The 18765-nt window shown below is 52.9% G+C and overlaps 1 protein-coding gene across 3 annotated transcripts in view; it reads right to left on the bottom strand.

The window, feature by feature from the left end:
* Nucleotides 1-17941, bottom strand: part of LOC123356250 (signal transducer and activator of transcription 5B) — a 45105-nt gene extending 27164 nt beyond the window's left edge. Inside the window, exon 1 of one of the 3 annotated variants that reach the window (XM_044999314.1) lies at nucleotides 17838-17941. The gene's annotated coding sequence lies outside the window, so the exon portion shown is untranslated. Of the gene's footprint in view, nucleotides 1-7660; nucleotides 7893-15281; nucleotides 15361-17837 lie in introns of those variants that run through there. The other 2 variants (XM_044999316.1, XM_044999313.1) reach the window with 2 other exon arrangements.
* Nucleotides 17942-18765: the final 824 nt, after the last annotated feature.

The following is an 18765-nucleotide window of genomic DNA, read 5'->3' as shown; positions in this document are numbered from 1 at the left end:
CTGTGGCAGGGGTCAGCAGCCCAGCCTTTTCCCACAGGGAGGAGGCACAACAGGGTCAGGTTCCCAAAATCCTTGTCCTTCTTGTGACCCGCACAAGGGACATGGAGTCACTCGAGGTTGGGTCTGGGGAGGTGCCGAGCGCCCTCAATGCCCAGGGGCACCAACGGGAGTCGAGGGATTCTCAGTGCCTCGGCTTGGCTAAGGGGCGTTTGAGAGCCGCAGCATGGAGTGTAACCGAAGGACACAGCAATGGGGCTGGGGAGACGGATAGCAAACGCCAGCTCATCTCGCCAGCAGCAGCACGCGCCCCCTGCTCCCTGGGAACACTGCAGCACGGTCACAGGCACCCCCAGGCTGCACGAGGCCAGGGAATCCTGGTGTCACGGATGAGGAAGGAGCCAGCAAGGGCTGCCTTCACCTTTCACAACCAGTCCACACCTCTGCCACGGGAAGTGGGGTGAGCGGCCAGGACCTGCATTCACACTGATTGGCAGGGGGCTGGGCTATACAGCAAGCGCCCTCTCTCTTCCCTTCTGGAGTCCTGGCCTGAAGGGGGAAACGGGGGCTCACCGGGGGAGCAGGAAAGCGCAATTGAAGTATTTCAGGGACACTGTCCACATCCAGGAACAGCCGGGACTGGCAGCCCACTCGAGAGCCAGCTGGGGGGGACAGGACCGAGGTCCATCGACAGACCCACGACTGGGGCCCAGGCTAGAACAGCCGGGGCACTGCCCGTCAGGAGTGAGGTCAGAGCAGGAGGGGAGCGACCCAGGCCTAGAAGAGCTTTGGGGGGCTGTGGGTCAGGATTGAGGGGCACCAGCAGATGCGCAGGGAGTTTTCAGGATTCCTGCCTACAGGACAGCTAGCACTAGGCAGTTTTATCAGTCACTCATTTTAACCTGCAAAAAGTTACAGACACAAGGCAGGGCTCATCCTTGCCAGCAGGGAGCAGCAGAGCCAGCCAGACGGACGGACGGACACCCCGATCCAGGCACCAACCCGTCACTACTCATGCTTTAGGGACACAGAGGAATGACTATTAAACACTCGTTTTAAAATGTCTGTTGTGACCAAAACCCCCTTGAGAAGTGCCAGCTCCTTACGACATGTTTGTGCAGCACCCAGCCAGCGGGCCTCTGGCTGCTGCTGCGATACACATCAGGATCGATGAGGCCGAGTGACGCTAGAGCCTTAGCAATATTAGCCTCGCTAAAAGCAAACAGCGCTCCGTCTCAGGAGAGATTTCCCATCTTTTCACGATGCTCCAGCCTCCGTCAGAGAACAAACTGTATTTTTCCTTCACCCTCTAGGAAACACAATTCACAAAGACACATTTTAAAGCAAAGTTTCTACTCGTGATGGGATAAAGATGAAACCCTTGTCCTGTTGCACTATTTAACTGAATCGGTGTGGAAATTGGTGTGACCAACCCCCTTTTATGAGCACTTGTACATTGATTTCAGCGTGCCTGACACTGAGTTAGCTTAAGCAGATGCGCTCTTAAGCTGAATTAAAGAGAGTCAGAGCCTGAATTAGGGTGTTGCACCCATCTCACTAAACCAGGCTGTAATCCATTTCAGTTAAATCAGTGGAAGCTGGGTGTCTAGACACAGCCTAAGTGACTTTTCCCAAAGGAAATCCGCTCCTGGAAGCCTAGGCTAATACGTCTCCCAGACACTGCAGCCCCGTTCCATCAGGGGCCTTATGAAGTTAGAGATCAAATGAGGGCTGTCAATTAATCACAGTTAACTCACATGATTAACTAAAAAAATTAACTGTGATTAAAATAATTAATAGTGATTAATCACACTGTTAAACAACAGAATACCAATTGAAATTTGTTAAGTATTTTGAATGTTTTTCTAAATTTTTAAATATATCGATTTCTATTACAACACAGAATACAAAGTGTACAGTGCTCACTTTCTATTATTTTTTATTACAAATATTTGCACTGTAAAAATAATAAAATAAATAGTATTTTTCAATTCACCTCAGACAAGTACTATAGTGTAATCTCTTTATCATGAAAGAGCAATTTACAAATGTAGATATTTTGTTACATACCTGCACTCAAAAACAAAACTTCAGAGCCTACAAGTCCACTCAGTCTTACTTCTTGTTCAGCCAATCGCTAAGACAAACAAGTTTGTTTACATTTATGGGAGATAATGCTGCCTGCTTCATTTACAAATGTCACCAGAAAGTGAGAACAGGCGTTCCATTGGCACTTTTGTAGCCGGCATTGCAAGGTATTTACGTGCCAGATATGCTAAACATTCGTATTCCCCTTCATGCATTGGCCACCATTCCAGAGGACATGCTTCCATGCTGATGATGCTTCTTAAAAAAATAGTGCATTAATTACATTTGTGACTGAATTCTTTGGGGGAGAATTGTATGTACCCTGCTCTGTTTTACCCGCATTCTGCCATATATTTCATGTTATAACAGTATCAGATGATGACCCAGCACATGTTATTTGATTTACGAACACTGTCACTGCAGTTTTGACAAAGCACAAAGAAGGTACCAATGTGAGATTTCTAAAAATAGCTACAGCACTCAACCCAAGGTTTAAGAATCTGAAGTGCCTTCCAAAATCTGAGAGGGACGAGGTGTGGAGCATGCTTTCAGAAGTCTTAAAAGAGCAACATTTAGATGTGGAAACTACAGAACCCGAACCACCAAAAAAGAAAATCAACCTTCTGCTGGTGGCATCTGACTCAGATGATGAAAATGAACATGCATCAGTCCACACTGTTTTGGATCGTTATCGAGCAGAACCCATCATCAGCATGGACACATGTCCTCTGGAATGATGGTTGAAGCATGAAGGGACATATGAATCTTTAGCACATCTGGCAAGTAAATATCTTGAGACGTCAGTTATAACAGTGCCACGTGAACGCCTGTTCTCATTTTCAGGTGATGTTGTAAACAAGAAGCGGGCAGCATTAGCTCCTGCAAATGTAAACAAACTTGATTGGCTGAAGTAGGACCGAGTGGACTTGTAGGCTCTAAAGTTTGACATTGTTTTATTTTTGAATGCAGTTATTTTTTGTACATAATTCTACATTTGTAAGTTCAACTTTCATGATAAAGAGATTGCACTACAGTACTTGTATCAGATGAATTGAAATATGCTATTTCTACTGTTTTTTACAGTGCAAGTACTTGTAATCAAAAATAAATATAAAGTGAGCACTGTGCACTTTGTATTCTGTGTTGTAATTTAAATCAATATATTTGAAAATGTAGAAAACATCCAAAAATATTTAAATAAATGGTATTCTATTATTGTTTAACAGCACGATTAATTTTTGTAATCACTTGCCAGCCCTAGATCAAATATTTTTAGGGAGGAGCTCAGAAGTGAGATCAGCTACACAACACGTTTCCACACATGTGCATCTGCCACACACTGGCTAACACACAGCAACGCAAGCCCGTCAGCTCATAACCCCAGCACCAACATCTCTCCAGATCACACTGCCGCACAACCCTGACCATGCTCTGCACCCAGGGATCTCCAAGCACCTCACAGAGGAGGCTAGTGATTCCACCGATGGGGTAACTGGGGTGCAGAAACTCCCCCAGCATCGCACAACGGGCCAGTAATCAACCGAGTCCTCCTGACTCCCAGGCCAGCTCGGCCCCGCCGTCCCTAAGACGTTACTGTTCCGCACCCATCCTTTCAGTAGAAGCCACACCTGAGATCTGATGCTCTATTCAGAGCCCATCCTTACGCAGGATTCCCTTTTTCCAAGCCGTCTGTTACAGACGTACTGACCACACAGCCAGGATCAAAGCCATCTTGGCATTCAGAAAGCAAGAGGTCTGTGCTGCAGATCCACTTCCCAGAACGCCTCCTGCACAAGGCTACACTTCACAGGCACACAAGATGCGCAAGCAACGCAGAGGCTCAGACTATCAGCACCTAAGTTTGCCCATTAATATTTTTTGCTGCAGTCAGCCAGTTGCTGGGCAGGGCAGCCCCCTTCCCCACTCTGAAGGTCTGGAGTGAAACTATCCTGCGTTCCATGCCCTCTGAAGAGCGACAGCTGCTACAGTGCCGATCAGCCAGCTACGGGGGTGAACCAGCCCACATGCTGGTCTCTGAACCTTTGTGGGTCCCTAACCAGGGCTTTTGGGCTCTCCTCCGCTGGCATGGCCACAGCAGCTCTGCCTCCCCAGCCAACGAGCAAAGCAGCTGGGCTTTTAACACAGACCAAGGAGGCTTCTCTCGAGTGCGGATTCATGGCCGGTGTGTATCCAGTTAAGAGAAAGGTACCTGACTCCCAGGGCCTTGGGGCAGCAATAGCCTCCGTTCTCCAGCACTGGGCACTAGGCTCCATGCAGCTGCACGGGCTAGCTGAGCTCTGGCACTGAGCAGCAGCGTGGGCAAGCCAGGCTCTGGCATGCAAGCGCCAAGCTCCGGAGAAGCAACCGAGCAGCCCAGTGAAATGAATCAAGAGACCTGGAGAAAGGCCTCATACAAATCGGCAGAGCCCAGCTCCACTGGGATTTCTTCACGTTTGCTGCTCTTCTGGGCCCTGAGTGCACTGCAGGAGACTTCGACCTCACCCCACGGGATCCCCCAACTGCGTGGGGAGAGAAGCTACCTAGAAACCTGGTCAGATCAGACAGGGGAGGGAAGGAAAACAGACTCTCCTCTGGGCTGAGATTGGGGGTTCAGGAGCTGGGATTTCTATTCTGGGGGAAATTCTGACATTTTGGGATAAAACCATTCTGGACTGAAAAGAAAAAGCTGAAATCTCAAAATGTCCTGCAAAACGAAATAGAACAATTGCTTTGATTTGGGACCGCTGAAATATTTTGTTTCCACTTTATCATTTTGACTTTTACATTGTATTAAAATATGAAATACGATGCAATATGTTCCTAAGATTGAGTATTATATAAACATTGTATTAATATTACTGCTTTAATATAAAAATCACAATGTTTCATTTGGACTTTTTCCATCAACATTTTAATTGACGTTGAAACATTCCCACAAAACGTTTTGATTTCGACAAACCTGCATTTTTCAATGGAAAACTGTTCTGTGTAAAGTGCCCCCAGCTTTAGAGGTTGCATTATGGAGAGGCCGCCCCCAAAATAATGAAATAAAAACCCACTGGCCGTTGGAGTCTGTGGAGCAGCCGAGCCGTCCCCACGTACCTGACATACTCCCAGCACCTCAGAGCAAGTGCAAAACCGGCCCTTGCCTTAGCGCAAGAACGTGACTTGCTCCTACAGTGGCACTGACCACACCGTGGGGAGGGGAATCGGGTACATCAGCGTATCAGCAACTAACCCTAATGCAGCCTGATAGCACTGCCAGTAACTGGGCCTTCGCAGGGCCACTCTGCATGGCGCAGATGCACAGCCCGACAAACAGAGCTAGGTTTGCCTTCTGCTTCAACTAGAGACAAAAAGGGGAGACAGCGAAGGGTCCATGTCTGATCTGGGGAGGAATAAAGAGAGAGGGGACCCGGCTGAGGGAGGAACAAAGGGAGACGGGGAAGGGTCCTTGTCCAATCTGGGGAGGAATAAAGGGAGACAGGACCCGATCGGGGAAGGAACAAAGGGAGACAGGGAAGGGTCCATGTCTGACATGGGAAGCAGCCACCTCATTTTTTTCCAGGTCTAAGCCAAGCCCGGAGCATTGCAAAGCTACACCTATGTCTCAAACCAACCAGGCCTTGTCTGCAAGGAGTCTGGGGCCACTCTCAATTAAACCCTTCAGAGGCAAGGGCAGGCACTGCCTCTTCCGGGATGCCAATACCAACAGCGACGAACCCTTTGCACTGAATGGACCAGCACCCCCAAGCCATGTGGGCACCCATGTGCCAACTCCAGACTAGTGACCAGCACATCTACACCTTGCCTGAACCTGCCCATCACAGCCCCGCTGACCCTCCTTTGTCAATAAACCCCTGGAAACCAGCTCTGACTGCAGGCACCTAGCCCACTCCGGGTTAAAGGCGAGCCGCAATTCACTCCGGTTTGTTGCTGACACACATTGCAATGAACAGTTTCACACCCCCCTCTCGGTACTGCTGGCTGCACTCCACACCAGCTCTGGTATGTCCCTGGGGCCCTGCCAGGGGCTGGGAACTGGCACGCTGGATGGCCCAGGAGCTGTGAAGGCATCTCTGGCTGTAAAGCTTCTGGGATCTGGCATCATGCTCACAAGTTTGCGCTTTGATGAAGCTTTCTCTCATCTGATGAAAAATGTGACGTGTTCATTTCTGCATGTCTCCCCCATGAGCCTGGGCTCCCCCAGCCTCTCGCACCCCAACAGCAACTGTACAACAGAAATTTCCCGGGCCAAGGTTCAGTGACCAGAACAGCCCACAAGAATAGTTTGAACCCACCCGGGCCACCCTAGAGCCTGCAGCCCCCACCCACAAACATCTCTGGCTTTCTGAAGCACTCCAGAAATCGACGCTCCATAGCCCTACCCTGTCCGTGTTTCTCCACCGGGGAGTGACTCCTGACCAAGCCACACGGCAAACAAAGCGAGAGGAATGGTTCACAAGGCCCATTAAACGGGAGGAAGAGTGGGCTAGTGTGAACCATGGACCGAGAACGAAGGAAGCTCAGTGGAAATGGAAAATCAATGGATCCTTGGAAACCTGCTGGGAAATAAACGGAGCGTTTCTGAACACACCAAACAACTGTGCTGAACCAACAGCTGCTGACGAGAGTTAAAGGCAGACATGTGTATAACAAAAGTCCCTGGAGAGCAGATTTGGAAAAGGGACTTGACTAAAATTAGAAATACGACTAACAGAGGAGCCTGGAAAAACAAGAGGTTCAAAGCAAGAACTGGTGTGATGAGCAGGCCGGCATGAGGTGGGCTGGAGGCAGGGGGAACTCATTCCTCGCTCCATACAGAAGGGAGACAGAGAGGTTGGCGGGAGCAGAGCTGGACCCACACTGCCCTTTGGGAGGCAGGCACAGCACAGACCCTGGGGAAGGGGAGCGTGCTCCCATACGGTGACAATCCTAAGATTAAACTATCTAACAACCTCCCCCTCCTCCTCACTGCCATCTGAGCTACCAGAAACATGTGCAGTTCCTGCTCTCTCTTCCCCTCAGGATTCCTGTGAACCAGGGAACCCGGGAACGTTGTGGCATCACAGCCCCTTGCCCTGGGAAAGCAGCACTCCCATTTGAAGCACTTATAAAAGGCCCAGGTGACTAATGGGCTCAGCAGGCCGGAGAGAGGCCCGTCAGGCTGCAGAAGCCAAGCCCAGCACACGCGTCGCACACCAGAAATGCCATGGCTGCGTTTTAGAAAACAACAACAAATGGGAGAGACTCGCAAGCACTGGACACCCGTCCTCAGCCTGGGCAAGGGGTTATGACACACAACAGTGAAGAATCCTTTCCCCTTCCCCCCTGCAAAGCTGAACAGCCAGCGTTTGTGCATGGGGAGTAGACAGACAGGAATGTGTACACCGCACTCAGCTTTCACATCAACAATGGAGCATGGAGCACTCAGAGCGCGCAGCCCGCACAGTGTCTAACAAAACCCTAGCAATCCCCCCGATCACACACACGGCCGTGTCGCAAACCACAACGTCCATGTCACAACAGCAAGGAGGTCAGAAGCCAGAGCAAAAGCAGAGATTGCAAAACTTACCAACTGTTTAAATAAAGAACAAGCCGTGACCATGTTATGGCTGGACTATAACATTCCAGTGCAAGAAGCTGTACAGCCCTGGTGGGAATCCAGCCTGCTGTTAAAAGGTAAAACCTGGATCTCAGACTAAGCCGAACGTGAGCGTCTGCAGCAGGGGAAATGTGCACCAACGACCATATTTTGTTTTGCAAGCAACAAGCACTCCCGTCCCCTCTCTGGTGCAGCTAGATGGGCGGATTCCGCTTTATCAGCAGCTCAGCTCACCCCTATCATCCAGGAAGCTGTGTACACATACGCGCCTCCCCCTGACGTTTCCCAACGCTGCAGGGAGAAGCAGCTGATGGCAAAGCACCTTCTATCAAGGGGCAGGCAGAGGCTGCAAGGCTAAAATTATCCCTGTACCCAGCATGTCAATTTCAGGCAGGCAGAGCGGGCTCAGATCCTTCCAACACACCTGCTGCTCCTGGGTGAACAGGCTGCAGGAACAAAGCCCCTGGGTTTGTAAATACACTCCCCACCTCAGAAAGGCACATCAGAAAACAAAAGAGCTCCCGGAGCCAAGAGCCTGGCTCAGCCGAGCAAAGGGATCCCCTGGATCCAGCTACCTCCTCTGGCTCAGGGGAAGCATTCAGGTTACAGCGGAGACGGAGCTCAGGGAATAGGGTGACCAGATGTCCCGATTTTATAGGGACAGTCCCGATTTTTGGGTCTTTTACTTATATAGGCTCCTATTACCCCCCACCCCCGTCCCGATTTTTCACATTTGCTGTCTGGTCGCCCTATCAGGGAAGCAGGAGGGTGATGAGCGAGGTATCAGAGAAGTCCCCCAGTAAGAGAATCGGGAGGGCCAGGCTTACGTTTAAGCAGCAGCACCACCTCAAAGTGAGCAGCCTCTCCTCACCCTGGCAGTGACAGCCCCTCTCTCTCTCCACACCCCTGAGGAGTTTTATAAACCGAACCCCCATGAGGTGATAGAAGCTGCTGGGCTCCCTGGGGTCTGGCTCAGTGAGCATCCCGCATGAGCAAAGGTCTGAACTGCCGGGACTGGGGAAGGGAGCTCAGGTCTCTGTCGACCTGGGGTTCCTTCCAATGACTTTCCTCCATTCAAATAACCCTCCCGATGCTCAGGCTGCTTCCCAGATCCCCAGATGCCGTCCAGTCTCAGCAATGACACCATCAAGGCCTGCGTAGGGGAGGAAAGGCTGAAGCTGGGGGACACCAGCCTGTGGCTGGGGCAAAGCGCTGCAGGCGGCTCTGGTTCAGCAGGGTCAGTGTTGCCCTTTGGAGGCAAGGAGCTGTATGCCTGAGGGCAGGGCCGGCTCCAGGGTTTTTGCTGCCCCAAGCAGCGAAAAGAAAAGAAAAGAAAAGAAAAGCCGTGATCACGATGTGCAGCTCTGCCGCCGCCGCTTCAGACTTCAGCGGCAATTTGGCAGCTGGTCTTTCGCTCCGAGAGGGAGTGAGGGACCCATTGCCGAATTGCTACCAAAGACCCGGACATGCCGCCCCTCTCCATTGGCCGCCCCAAGCAGCTGCTTGCTGGGCTGGTGCCTGGAGCCGGCCCTGCCGGAGGGGCCCCCAATGCTCTCTACCTAGCCACCAGCCCAGCCCCCACCCATCTGCTGAGCCTGCTGCACCAGAGTGCTGGGAAAGCAGAGAGCAGCAGAAACCGGTCAGGGACATGGGGCCAGACAGGCCTGAGCCCTCCCTCAACTGGAACAGGTGCCCCACCGGTTGAGACTTCCTGCTCCTGCCCCCTCTTGCAAACAGGTCCCACCTCCACCTGGCTGCCTGTGGCTTCAAGCCAAACCCATTGAGAAAGCGGCTTTTAAAATCAGCTGAGTGGATTCCCCCAAGTGTCTGACTCACATTTCCTGCCACGGGGCTCTGAGCACCACCTGGGCCTTTCTAGAGACCGGAGGGTAAAACGCTGCACTTCTACAACCACCTTTTCACCTGGAGATCCTAAAGCATGCTGGGCCCCACAGCTCCCACCCGGGGTCTTCTCGGAAGCTAGAGGCCACATGAAATGCTGTGATGTGCATGCACCCCAAGGCATCATACAAACCAGACACAGAAATACAGTGACACCAAACAGAGAGGGCCTTTAAAATGTAAGGCCCTAAAGAATGTAACGGGAATGAAACCAGTGGGGGGCCCATAGAAATTACTCTAAACCCCTATAGAATTTAGTAGAGAATGAGCTCACTTCTATAGGGTTGTCTCAATGATGCTATAAATAGGCTTGGAAGGTTACATCAATAAATGTTGGTAACCCTTGATTTCATTGTACACACACAGCCCGATGAACAACCAAAATGTACAGATAGGCAAAGTAAGCAAAATGCTGGTTGAGAACTTACTAGAGACGGTCGTTAAATAATTATTGTCTGACACCCCCAAAATTTCCTGCAACTGTGAAAATTTCAAATTGATAAAAATTGAAGAAAAAAATGCTTAAAAATAAGCATCAATATTATCTGCTGAACTCATCAAAAAATCAGACTCCAATTCTGCCAACTGACCCTAGCTGTAAAGTTCTATAGCACAGAGAGAACGTACACTCCAACGTATCTAGGAAAACCTGGCGGTCGGCTGAATTTTGCAGGGATGACCCCCACCTGGATCCCTCGGAGGCACCTCCAAGTGCAAGTCGCCCCTACAGTAACTCCTGCTCAGCTCGGAAAGCCATTTCTGAGTCAAAGGGGCTTCTTCACCGTACTCTCTGGCGCACAGCCATCAACTGCTCCACCACACCTCTGCGGTGGTGAGCGCAGGGAGCAGGGATTTTGCATCAGCTAGACTGAGCCGGGAAATCCCATGAGCAGAGACTTCACTGCTTATCTGGGGTCAAAGCTTCCCCGGCTCTCGGCAAGGCAGCTCCATTGAGATATGGCAGCAAATCAAGTGCTGAGAACCCTGGTGGCTGCTGGGCTCCATCCCCAGACCAGCAGAGCAAACATTCCCCACCGGGCCCCAGGCACCGCTACCATGGCCTTGTTGCCACCCTGTCCTCTCCTACGGGACTGTCACTTGCATTGGAAGGCAAGAGACTCAACCATCACTCTTCATGCTCAAACCGTGGGCATCCGCTCTCTCGCAGGTGCAAACCTGCTCCCAAAGGGAACACGGTAACCCCCAGCTGACACTTGAGAGCTTCTGCTGATTTCTGACACTGGAGTCAGAGAGGTACAGATCCTGCATGCCATGGCTGGAGGTCTGATGCCAAACCCAGGGGTGGGAACGCAAGGTGGTTTTAAGGAGGTGCCTCTAGGGGCTGGAGGAGAGGGCTGTCGCAGTACAAGCACTGGCAGGAGACAGTCTTACTTGTCCATTATGGCAATACAGGCTCTCTCAGCGCCCCTGGCACATGGCATCTCCTTCCACATCACCTCTGCCTGCAGCCCCTGCTGTTCCCTCGTCCATCCTGAGAGCATGACTCCAGTGCACATTGCTCCAGCCTCCAGGCAGCGTCCCAAAGCCACCCCGGAAATAGCCTAGAATGCTGCTGGCCTGGAGGCAGGCAAGTTATCCTGGGACACCAACCTGCACAGCGACAGGCTGCAATCAGGGCAGCACAGCACCATGTGGATAGAGAGTTTCAAAAGCGATGCGGCTTGCTTGCCACAGCATGAACACAGGCCAGCCAAGAAGTGTGAGCTATCCCGGAGCAGCTTCTATACATAGACAAGCCCTAGGACACTCGTGCTCTGCCTCACCAGCACTCAGGGAGTTAACCGCATATACTATGAACTCCACTAAAGGTACCGTGCCAGCGTCCCCATGCCTCACCACTTCCCTAGTGCCAACAGCCTCGGAGAGAAGAAGTGTCTCTGGCTGGCTCCATCCACAGCCACACCCATCCAGGTCAGCTCCCTCACAGGTGGTGATGAAATGTGAAACAGGACCCGCATCACTGAGTCAGCCCAATACTGAGATGCGGAAGGCAGAAGAAGGGGTCCGCCCTCTTCTCAATATCACCATGAAAAGGGAACTGAAACCACACCAGGCGAATACCCTGCAGCTGAGTTACAGTAGGGGACTGAATCGGAGCAGCAGCCACCCAGCCAGACACTCATCATGGGTCCAGGCCTCGCTGGGGGATCCCGCAGGAGCGAGCGCACAGACACAGGCAGAAACACCAGGCCACGCAGGGTCTGCTTTCCCCAGGAGCTCAGCACCCACAGTCAGACATGCTGAGTGCCAGCACATTCAACGGCCCTGTGCTTGGACAGCAGCTCAAAGTGCTGCCGAAGCCGAGATTCTTCTTACTCTTCCAGAGACGAACTGAACATCCCTGAGGCAAACGAGTGGGAAAAGCTTCGCTTCATAAATGAATGTTAGAATCGAGCTGACTCCCACCCAGCCGAGCTGCCTCCTGCTCGTCACATCTGAGTGCCTGGACATTAGACAGGCCAGTCTCCCGCTATCACAGGGGGTTGAGACCTGCAGCTCCACCACTGCCTGTCTCCTCAGGGTTTCCTTTTCCAAAGGGAAGGGTTTGTACCTTACGCTTCAGCAAAACAAAAAAAAACCCCAAAGTCTCCGAAACTTTGCTTCTAAGCTAGAGAGCAGCTTCTCTTTGCCAATGTACTCTGCTAAGGCAGCCAGCTTTGTCACCAGCTTCTCCCAGTCCCTACCCAGGCGCCCGCCCCAGGCAACACTGAATCGTCCTAAGCTCCTCTGCTGGGCCCCAAACTGTCCACATTTCAGTCCCTCTTAAAGACACCTCTGCCCTGCTGCGATAGTGAATCTCCTGGGTCTGTGTATGAGCTGTATGTAAGCTGCCTGTCTGTGCCCTGCTTCCACTGACCTTTGTCATTCAGCTGCGAGTCCCGGGGAGTCCCTTACATGTTTGGAAAGGTGCTGGCGTGCAGCGAGTGCTACTGCAAAGAAACAACAACCTAACTTTGGGGCCTTCAGCTGATTACCAGAACCTGAGCTCATAATACAGTAGGGGCAGTGCAGTCTGGCCAGTGGGCCCAACAGGCAGGTGCTGAAGGGTATTGTTATCCACAAGCCCTCAAACAGCCCCCAGCTCGGCTCCCAGGGCAGCGCGGTGCATGAAATAAGATCCCACAGATTCCTGCCTGCTCTAAACACATTACACAACACGCAACATGGGGCAGAGCCTGGTAAGGGGCAGCCAGTGCTGCACTGCTCTGCCCCACTCACAGCTTGGTACAGCACTGGCCTGGTGCTAAGCGAGACCCCAGCCTCGAAAGGGGCCAGAGTCTAGATTCAGCCTGCACAATCCTGAGAGCTACCAGACTGTGAACCAACCAGGTGAGTACAGTTCCTGCAGACTAGACCTAGGTAATCCACCCTGCTGCTCACGGCCCCTGGGTCTAGTGGTCTGGGCAGAAACCCAGCACCCCAAAATTCCCAAATTGTACTCCCAGACTGCCAATAATTCCCCGGGTGACCCCGGGCAAGGCCTCCTCCTCCTCCTCAGTAACATGGGGATAATCATGGAGCCGGGAGGTGGCTAGTGATGCTCTGCCTTTGTCAACACTGGGACATCCACCACTGGTGGATCTGCACCACTGCCAACTCCCTTTGCACCTTGCTGCCTATCCTAGTCTGAAACTGGAGTAAGCTGCCCTGGTGCAAGTCACATTGCACCAGTGTAAATCATGTCTGCACGGGGGGAGGGGGGGAGTAAGCTGCACTGCTCAACAGGGAGTGTCTACCAGGCCTTGTTTGTGATTGCCCCACCTCGGGAGGGTGTGAAGTGCTACTGAGTATCAGATCTCCCTTCCACAGCCAGAAGCCGTTTACAAACAGTCCCTGTCCCTAAGCCCTGCAGGTTTTTCTGCAGAGTCACTCTATCACCCATTACTGAATCTGAAACAAAATGGTAATGTTAAAAACTGAATAGAGAAGAAGACAAAAACTACCAAAAGTCCCTTTGCCTCATTAAAAAAATGAAAATGACCCTTTCTTCAGTTGTTTGGATTTCAGCATTTCAACTGTCCTCAGCCCAGTTCCCAGGATGACACACGGCTAGGAAACAAGACGCCTACGTACAAAGACACACATATGGGGAAGTGCCAAGTAGTGTTGTGCTATCATCTGGTTTGTACCATTTGTACAGTGCCTGGCACAGTGAGGCGCTGGTCCATGAGCAGGTCTCCTGGGTGCTATGCTAATACAAATAATACAGACTACGGCAACATGCCCTGGAGGTTTAAGCTACGGAGGGAAAATCTACTTTCTCACCCGTACAACACGGAATGCAAATGGTGCCTGGAGCGAAGCAGCAGGCTGAACACTTACCTCCATCCTCTCAGTCACCTCCAAGGTATGGTAACACCCATTGTTTCATGTTCTCTGTTTGTGTGCGTGTGTATCTATCTATCTATCTATTTTCCTACTGTATTTTCCACTCCATGCATCCGATGAAGTGGGCTGTAGCCCACGAAAGCTTATGCTACAATAAATGTGTTAGTCTCTAAGGCTTTGGCTACACTTGCATTTCAAAGCGCTGCCGCGGCAGCGCTTTGAAGCGCTAAGTGTAATCAAAGCGCCAGCGCTGGGAGAAAACTCTCCCAGCGCTGTCCGTACTCCACTTCCCTGTGGGGAATAACGGACAGCGCTGGGAGCGCGGCTCCCAGCGCTGGGGCTTTGACTACACTGGCGCTTTGTAGCACCGCAATTTGCAGCGCTGCAGAGGGTGTGTTTTCACACCCTGCTGCAGCGCTGCAAATTTGTAAGTGTAGCCAAGCCCTAAGGTGCCACAAGTACTCCTGTTCTTTTTGCGGATACAGACTAACACGGCTGCTACTCTGAAACCTCCAGGCCAGGGACTCTACCATGCCAGCCAATCCTAACTGGCCTATCATTCCTTGTCTGCACTGAAGTAGGTTGGGGGAGGGGATAATGTTGTGCAGAAGAGCAAGAAGTCCAACATTTCAGACTAATGACCTATACCCCAAGCATAGTATGGAGGTCACTCTAGAAAGGACACTGGGTGATGGCCACATGAGACCTGTCTTTCACACCCCATAGGCCTTACCTAGGATAAGAAGAGAGGTTATGCTGGCTCTGTGAGATTCCATGCAACCAGCTTGAGAACTGAATTAAGTATCTTGTTTCTGTTCTCACCACACAAACACACTGCCGGCAGTAAGGCCCTGGTACTGACACTGCAAGAACTACCTACGGCCTGCACCCAGGGGCTGGGGTTTTTTACGTCGGGTTTAGTGACACTGAGTTTCACAATGACCAAAATATTTACAAAGCCGTTACCTCTCTTGGTCGACTTTAACACTTCCTCCCCACCCCATCCTGGCTCATGTGAAGCAGGTGTTTGAAGAAATCCCCTCTTCAAAGGGCAGGTACAAAACAATTCTAAAACCAAGATGTTGGTTTCACTTTGGTTTCTGGGCAATGCAAACTGGGGACTGTGCATTTCAGAAGTGAACAATTAGGCCCCAATCCTACAACTGGACCTGAGCAGACAGACCCATGCACCCGCATGTAGTCCTGGTGAAGCCTACAGGGCTCCGTACAGGTCCGATTACAGGATCAGGGCTTTGACAACACAAAACATTCCATTTCTTTTTACTTGTTCAAATTGTCCTCTGTGGCTGGCATCTCCTCTGCCCTGTCACTGACTCACCCATCCTGCAAGATCTCCTGCCCTCCTTGTCTTCCTACGCTAGGGTCCTTCAGGTGGTCTCCTACCACGGCATTAGCTCTGGTGCAGAGAAAGCACAAGCCTATTTACCACCATGTTGCATAACTTTGCTTCAAGCAGGTCGAAAGTATTATTATCTACGCATATTGCAGTCAGGCTTAGAGGCCCTGACCAGGTCAGTGCCCTGTTGTACAACACTGCAGTCACACTCTTGTCCTCTCTCATGTCTGTCCAACCACAGGTTTTGTACCAGCATCCCTAAGTGGGCTGGCAGGTGATTTGTTACCGACATAGGTGTACCAGTACAATCCCTGCTGTGGATGCAGTTATACCAATATAAAGGTGCCTTGTACCAATACAGCATATTGTCCGTCCCATATGGGAATAAGCTATACTGGTAAAAGCCCTGTCATACTGGCAAAACCTCAGCCACACGGAGGGGAGGAAGGGTGGCAGGTACACGGCTTTAGCTGCACTGAGGTAGTTAAAGCAGTGCACCGTATCGCCACCACCACCGCTGGAGCTAGCAAAACACTGGAAGCTGGTTTGTTCCCAAACTGCTCAATGAGACACAGCTGGTGGGAGTGGCTTTCCTGCACTAGACGCCCCCGGCTCTAGCCAAATCAGCTACTATCCCGAGTGCAATCACCAGGACCAGACTCTCATGCAGCGCTTTGAACTACAGCACGAGATAAAACTTCACTGAGCAACTGAGAGGCGGAACAAGGGTGCCGGGCTGATGGCAGGACAGTGCCAGTTAAGAGCGGGGACACCCCCAAGTGACGAGAGGGATCATGCACTAACCCTGGCCTCTATATAACTCCATGGTATGGCCACATCTGGAATATTGCGTGAAGATGTGGTCACCCCAGCTCAAAAAAGATATATTGGAATTTGAAAAGGTTCAGAAAAGGGCAACAAAAATTAATACGGCTGCCGTATTAGGTGAAATTAATAAGACCGGGACTTCTTGGCTTGGAAAAAAAGATGACTAAGGGGGATATGATAGAGGTCTATAAAATCATGAATGTTGTGGAGAAAGTAAATAAGGAAGTGTTATTTACTTCTTGTCATAACACAAGAGCTAGGGGTCACCAAATGAAATTAATAGGCAGGAGGTTTAAAACAAACAAAAGGAAGTATTTTTTTCACAAATGCACAGTCAACCTGTGGAACTCCTTGCCAGAGGATGTTGTGAAGGCCAAGGCTATAACAGAGTTAAAAAAAAACAAAAAAAACACAACAACCTTACATTCCTGGAAGACAGGTCGATCAATGGCTGGGCAGGGATGGTGTCCTAGCCTCTATTTGCCAGAAGCTGGGAATGGGCAACAGGGGATGGATCACTTGCTGATTCTCTGTTCTGTTCATTCCCTCTGGGGCACCTGGCATTGGCCACGGTCACAAGACAGGACCCTGGGCTAGGTGAACCTTTGCTCTGACCCAGTCCGGCTTTTCTGATGGCTCTGGGAAACCATTCTCTTCTGGAAGGAGGAAGTGTGAGGTTCCTTCAAGGACTTAGGAGGGGAGAGGGCAGCACATGGGAATGTCCTCACCCTGCATCTGGGAGGTAAACGCCCCACTCTTCTCACCAGGTTCACAACCCCACCCCAAGAACTGGGGAGCCAAAGCAACCTGCCTTCTGCGTTCACGGCTCAAGGTGCAGGTGGGGAAGCATCAGCCACAGGTGAGGGGGGAATTGAGGTCCTGCCACCTCCTGCCACAGGGACCTGCACCCCACAGGACTCCTCCTGCCTCGCTTTCCCCACAGCCACTCGGGATGACCCAGACCAGTGACGGTCTGTCTATCTGGGCCTCTGTCTCACCCGACAGCCTGGCAGCATCAGCCTGTCAATGGCAGTCTGTCTGTGTGTGTCTGTCTGTGTCAGTCAGTGACTGTCTGTCTATGGCAGACTGTCTGCCTCTCTGTGTGTGTGTCAGCCTGTCTTTGTCAACGGCAGTCTGTCAATGGCTGTCAGTCCGTGTCTGTCTGTCAGTCAGTAGCAGTCAGTCAGTGTCTGTCTGTCAGTGTCTGTGTGTCAGTCAGTGTCTGTGTGTCAGTCCGTGTCTGTCTGTCAGTGTCTGTGTGTGTGTGTCAGTCAGTCCGTGTCTGTGTGTGTCAGTCAGTCTCTGTGTGCCAGTCAGTGGCTGTGTCAGTCAGTCAGTGGCTGTGTGTGTGTGTGTGTGTGTGTGTGTGTGTCAGTCAGTCAGTGTGTGTCAGTCAGTGGCGGGGTGTGTGTGTCAGTCAGTGGCTGTCTGTGTGTGTGTGTGTCAGCCAGTCAGTGTTTGTGTGTCAGTCAGTGGCGGGGTGTGTGTGTCAGTCAGTGTGTCTGTGTGTGTGTGTGTGTGTCAGCCAGTCAGTGTTTGTGTCTGTGTCGCAGCCCCCGCGGGCCCGGCCAGGCCGCGCGCTGCCGCCTGCCCTTGTTTACCGCCCCGCTGCCCGCAGGCCCCGCGCCCCGGCCCGGCCACAGGCGGCGGCCGGAGCGAGCGGCGTCCCCGGAGCTAAACCCAACCCGGCCCGGCCCGGCCCGCTCCTACCTCCGGCCGCGCCGGCGGCTCCGGCTTCGCTCCGCGGCGGCTGCTCCCGACTCGGCTGCGGGGCCGGCTCTGCCCCCTCCGGCCGCCGCCTGCGCCGCCCCCGCCGGTCCCTCCCCCCGGCACCGCCCCGCGGCCCGGCACCGCCCCCCCATGGGCCCGGGACCCCCCCCCCGAGCTCCCCATGGGGCCAGCCTGAATCCAACACCTGGTACCGCCCCCCCCCGAACCCCCCATGGGCCCGGGACCCCGCTCCGAGCCCCTGAGCCCCCCCATGGGCCCAGCACCACCCCCCTCAGCCCCCATGGACCCGGAACCGACCCCCCTCCAAGCCCCCCATGGGCCCGGGACCGACCCCCCTCCAAGCCCCCCATGGGCCCGCCCCGCAATGGATCTGGGACCGCCCCCCCTCCGAGCCCCCCCCCCTTGGGCCCGGGACCGCCCCCCTTGGGCCCAGCCCAAATCAGACGCCCGGCACCGCCCCCCCCCCGAGCCACCCATGGACCCGGCCCCACCCCCTGAACCCTCCATGGGCCCGGCCCGAACCTCACCGAGCCCCCCATGGGCCAGGGACCGACCCCCCCCCAAACCCTCCATGGGCCCAGCACCTGGCATCACCCCCCCCGAGCCACTCATAGCCCTGGGACTGCCCCCCCGAACCCCACATGGACCCCCACTCCGAACCCCCCTGAGCCCCCTCATGGTCCCGGCATCCGGCACCACCCTCCCCAAACCCCCCATGGGCCCGGCCCCGCCCCCCCGAGTGCCCCATGGGGCCAGCCTGAGTCCGACACCCGGTACCGCCCCCCCCTGAGCCCCCCATGGGCCCGGGACCGACCCCCCTCCAAGCCCCCCATGGGCCCGGCCCGAATCCGACACCCGGCACCGCCCCCCCCGAGCTCCCCCATGGACCCAGCACCCCCCCCGAGCA

This window comes from Mauremys mutica, chromosome 25, assembly GCF_020497125.1.
Source record: "Mauremys mutica isolate MM-2020 ecotype Southern chromosome 25, ASM2049712v1, whole genome shotgun sequence".
Lineage (NCBI taxonomy): Eukaryota > Metazoa > Chordata > Testudines > Geoemydidae > Mauremys > Mauremys mutica.
Note: the sequence above shows the minus strand (reverse complement) of the source record. Positions and strands in the feature narration are given on the sequence as shown.